Below are 6,000 nucleotides of genomic sequence, written 5' to 3' on the forward strand. Positions count from 1 at the left end.
GGCCGCCACCTTTTACAGTTTACCGAAGATCCATAAATGTCAAGTGAGACCCCCTGGTCGGCCGATCGTTTCAGGGAAAGGGGGAATAACTGAAAACCTTAGTAAAGTCATTGATTCATTCCTACAGCCATTTGTTTTGAGTATGCCCTCATATGTGAAGGACACAACGCATCTATTACAGACCATTGAGAACTATACTTTAACTGCAAACTCCATCCTAGTGGCAATCGATGTGGAGGCATTGTATAGCTCGATCCCACATGAGAAGGGGATCAAGGCCATACAAAATCTACTTCAATTAAGTGGGAGATACAAATATGAAGTTGACAAATTTATAGTGGACGGACTCGATTACATTTTACATCACAACTTTTTCCTATTCAATGACTCCCACTACCTCCAGGTGCAGGGCGTGGCCATGGGCACTTGTTGTGCCCCGGCCTACGCCAACCTGTACCTGGGGGAGTGGGAGAAATCCCTCCTGGCTGACGAGGACCTCCTCGAGTACACGCGCCACATCGCTATGTGGCGGCGGTATATCGATGATGTCCTCGTCATCTGGGAGGGATCGGAAGCTGCCCTTTTGAAATTTATGTCCTGTATCAACACAAACACATATAATCTTAAGTTCACTGTGACATATGACACCCAGAGTATCACATTCTTGGATGTCACAATAGGACGCACCCCAGATAATTCAATTTTCACCTCTCTATACCGTAAAAGCACTGCGGGCAATACGGTATTGCATGCAGATAGCTTTCACCCTATGGCCTTAAAACGTTCTATACCTTACGGCCAATACCTCCGCCTCCGCAGAAACTGTTCAAATGACAGTCTCTTTAAAGAAGAGGCACAGAAACTTCAGACCAGATTCCTCGTACGAGGGTATAGTCGCTCTTGCCTCCATAGGGCCTACAACAAAGTTGCAGTGTTACCCCGTAGGGACCTCCTGTTTTATAAAAAGGAACGTAGTGACCCCACTGCGGATCCACTGAGGATTATTATGCGTTTCACCAAACAACACAATACCATTTTGGATATTATCCAAAAACATTGGTCGATCTTAAAAGACGATCCCAAGATCGGTTGTTTGGTGCCAATACGTCCCTCTATTTCCTTCAAAAGGGCCTCTTCGCTATATGATAAACTGGTACAGAGCGAATATAGGAATGAGAACAAAAGGTCCAAACACTGCTCAGTTCTTGGCTCCTTCCCCTGCAATCACTGCTCGTGTTGCAAATACATTAGATGTGATAAGATCTTCCGTCTACCAAACGGTGTCAACTTTCGACCTACCCACTTCGTAAATTGCCAGACACGAGGCGTGGTTTACTTTTTGGAATGCGAGTGTGGGGCGTATTATGTGGGCAAAACGAAACAAGAATTCCACCGCCGCATGTCTAAACATGTGTATAGTATGGAAATAGGTAACTATTACTTGCCGATTGGACGCCATGTCGTGCAAGCACACAACTATAGAATGCCTAAATTTACATTTACTGCCCTAGACCGTATACACATACCTGCCCGGGGGGGCGACTGGAATAAGACCTTATTACAACGTGAACAGAGGTGGATACATAAATTGGATGCCACCTCTTTCCCAGGTCTTAACGAATCGGTCTCCTTTGCTCCCTTCCTAAAGGGGTTTTCCTCAGGAAGGACACAGTAGAGACCGGGTGTACCTGCCCCATTATTCTGTGAGCTCACTCTCCTCTATGTTCTTTTCTCTAACTCCCTAGTAAGTGTCTAGGAACATTCCCTGACCATGCCTCCCTTATAAATTGTTGCTAGTCCTTAATTACTGTGATTACAACTAAATAGGGCACCATGGTACAGTACCCGCAATAGAACACCATATTTTTGTGTGATCGACTGTATAATTATGTTACTACTTTATATTTGCTTGTTTCTATATATTCATTGTAGTTATATACTTACTTTGTCTGTCCTTGAATAAAGACATGCGTTTGCATGTCGGGACATGCATGTCATATTTGTATATGTATTAATATGAAAAGGATTTTATTTTTATTTTTTTCTTTGGTTAAATAAACAGCTTTCTTAGCTAGTGGTGTGCTGGGATCTGTCGCCTGTCCTCTCCCCCCCTCCCCCCCTTTTTTTTTTTGCCCCCCCTTGTTTCTCACTCATACACCCCTACCCTTTTTTTGTCCTGGGGGTCTGGGGAGGTATCGGACAGTAGCGACATATCTCCGCATTGATTTGGCCTGGGTTTATGCTCATCCCCCACTATTATGGTCCCTCTGCATATTGCCTCCAATGTCCCCCCATTTTACGGGGAGGAGGTGTGGGGGGGTTGGTTGCCTTTTGGCGCGACTCCCCGACAAGGGTAGGAGGGACCCCTGTTTGTGCACACACAGGGCTCTCTCCATAGATGTCCCCCTGTATGACTGGCGCGGGCTGGCTCCGCCCAGCTACGGGGGACACGTATCTCCTTGTCGGCGGCATCCCTGGACACTTCCGGACGTGCCTCACGTTCGCCTGACCCTTCGTGCGGACGAACGTGACGCATTAGCGTCGTGCATTTGCGTCGGAAGTGACGTCGTTTCGGGGTCGTTTTACGACCTTCCGGGACGCCGGGGCGGCCACACGTGGTCGACCTGTTTAGGCGACCAGGCAATAATAGGCAGTATTGGCCAATGGATGGGCGGCCATCACCTGTGACGCAATCCCGGGGCACTATATAACACAGCACACTTGGCAGTAAGTGTTAGCTCCAACTCACAAACAAGGACTCTGCTATCCCTGAATCCCTGGTTTGTAAGTTTGACTATTTCCTGGCTTGGCAAGCATGTCCCCATTGTACTTAATTAATCGCCTTAAACTAGCTTTCTTAATAGCAAGCTCGTTTTTTTTGCTCTACTTATTTCTAGATGGGGTGACTTTATGGATTAGGAGTCAATGACCGTGTCTGGTACTCTTCCCGGGATAGTTTTCCAGTAACAGTCCCTCCTTTCTCCATTTTGGGAATCCCCTGCCCAGCCCAGTAATCCAGGTAACAGTCATTACTCCTAGTATAAACATGGTTTACTACATCTGGACAGTTTAGTGTTTTTTTTTTTTTTTATCTCTATGTCACTTTTCACTAGTCCCTTATTAGCACCTTATGTATTTCCATTTTTACTTGTCACCAGCATATCAATGCACTTATCTTACTGTCACCCCCATATCCCAGCCGTCACCTTTCAAATTCCTTTTACTACACACAGACTTACACCTTTCACCTTCATACCTTACCCTTTATGTACACCATTCACCCACTCATTCACTCCAGTCACCCATTATTTGGATGTCATTACATACACCATTCCAACCACATGTCATTTCACGCCTTTTCCTTTTTACTTGAGTTTTGGTTTGTTTTGTTTTTTTCAGTTTTTGGCGTGTGGTGGCTTTTGAGTTTTGTCCCCTCCTCCTCTTTTTTTTTATTTTTTATTTTTTCCTGATGTAGATGAGGATATCTGGGGATATTCCCTTTATATACATATAAATCATGTGTATGATATTTTCATACCACATATGTGGGCTTATATATGAAACATATATGTCTAATTTTGCTTATGTTGGGATTTTTGTCACAGGCGTGGCTTACCATACGGGCAGGCTGCCTACATTTGCACCTACTTCCTACAATTTCTGTGGGGCATAGGGCTCTCGTGTGACCGCTCTGGAGCCGCGCTTTTGGGCCTCCGACCCCAGCCCCTCTGTTGGATTCTGTGGTGAGACGTATGGACCACGTACCTTCTTTAATATGTGAGGGATACCGAAGCATGAACCTGGGTAAACTCCACCATTAAGCATTATAATTTACGTGAACCTTTCGGCAATAATATACTGGGTAAACCATACTAACAAACTTAGAATATTTTTGAATATTTGTAAATAAATATTATTCGATAGATTTATTAAGTTTTATTTTGTTTCTCTATCAACAGACTATCTCTGAAGAAGACCCTAGTGGTTGAAACGCGTTAGAACTATTTTTTGCTGTTACTAATTTTATACAGTATATCTATAGTTAGGTCTGTTTAGTGTATGCCCATTGATATCATTGTATTTTTTGTATATAAGAGCCTAGCTCTATTTTTTGTTTTAAATACCTAGGTGAAGCTCATATTTTTACCATACAATAAAATAATCTTTTTACATTATGCTACGCTTATTGTTTATTGCTGCCTAAAAACCCCGTTGGTGGGGGAATTTGTTTTATTTTTTCTTTCAATGGCAACCATTTTCAGTGTGATTTTGGCATGGGTAGAGATAGAACAGGGCTCTGTTCAGTGCTATTAGTTAGTGTGCTATACTGTACTGTGCTATTTTGCTTCAATTGTCAGTGTAGAATATTAGTTTAGTGTTAGTCTAGGGATAGTGTGAGTGTAGTGAGGACCATCATTCAGTTTTGCATAGTGTGCAGCTAGAGTAGGGACAGCTCAGATAGTTTCAGTGCAGTGTAGTGAGACTGAGACTGTCAATAATCTTGACATTAGTGTATAGCTAGAAAAGGGACAGTTCAGATAGCGCCAGTGTAGTGACAGTTGAACACTGTCTATTTGATTGTGTTACTGCCAGTTTAACGCCATTTACTTCTGTGTGTGTTACTGACAGTTTTACTGCACACAGAACTATATGGTGTTAAACTGGCAGTAATGCACACTGAAGGAAATGGCATTAAAAAGGTGGGGGTTGGTGCTGCGCTGTTCAGACACAGAAAACCAAATAATCAAGGTATACTGACAAGGAGCAATGTGTTGCTAAAGGTAGTGGTACAAATGCAAATAAATTAATAAATAAACAAAACAAAATCAATAGTGTAAAAACTCTCCACAATACACTATAAAGTGACTGATTCCAAAGTGCAGAGTGCAAAATATTGTTAAACAAGTGCTGAACAATAAAATTAATCTTCTACAAATAAAGATATGTGCAAGTTCAATAAACTGTGCAAAAATACAAATAAACTGTGCAAAACAAGCAATAAAGTCTCTTTGTGCAAAGTGCAAAAACTGTGCAAAGCAGCAATACAATCCTGTCTTCTTGTGCAAAAAATGTCAAAGTGCAACAAGTGCCAGAGAGCAAATATCTCCTCTTCGTGCAAAACACACACACTAGTGGGAATGGCCTCTTACCTTGCAGTAATGAGGTAACCGCATGTGTATAAAAATTTGTATCATATGCTTCCTCCTTGCACCATAATCCTGGGCCAGTGATATGGATCTGGTGCCTTTCCATCCCTACATGTGGCGTCACAGTCACGTGACTTCATCAGGGGATAATCGTAAGGCACTGAACATGTCTTTAAATAGTCTGCATCATTGAGTGTAATGGGTGACTATTTTCTTGTAGCCCAATGCAAATATATCATAGTGGCCATGTTTAGAAAGATTGTTTCTATGATCCAAGCACAGCCATTTTATTGGTGGTATCCTACTGCTGATAGAAAGAGTAATTTATATATATAATATCGCGGCTATTATATTGGTGGGGTCCTGCTACTAATATAAAAGAGTATGCACAAATTATATGTTCAGAACAATGCATACATACTAAAACCAATGGAGGTAAATGAATTTAAGAAAAAATAGGTAAAAGTTACCGAGCTAAAAAAGAAGATAGATTAAAAAAATAACAAAGGAAGATTTATAATGGATGAATATTACAATAGGGTGGGATGAACACCAGAACTGACATAGGCATAATGGTATTATTAATGTAAAATAATAAAATGTCCTATTATACGCATAAAGCGAATGACAAGTAATTAATAAATAATCAATATATGATAAAAATTACGCATGACATAAAAATGTAAAAAGATATTCAAATATGTAAAAAAAATAGGCATAGCATAATGATGTTTTAAATGATACTAAGAGAAATGTATGTAGAATAGGGGTCGGGCGTATTAAATATGGTACTATAACACACTGAGAAGCAAATTTAAAAAGGGATATTAAAATAAATGTCTAAAAAATTATA

The sequence above is a fragment of the Lithobates pipiens genome, unplaced genomic scaffold (assembly GCF_037356315.1).
Source record: "Lithobates pipiens isolate NorthernLeopardFrog02 unplaced genomic scaffold, aLitPip1_a1.2 Scaffold_25, whole genome shotgun sequence".
Taxonomy (NCBI): domain Eukaryota; kingdom Metazoa; phylum Chordata; class Amphibia; order Anura; family Ranidae; genus Lithobates; species Lithobates pipiens.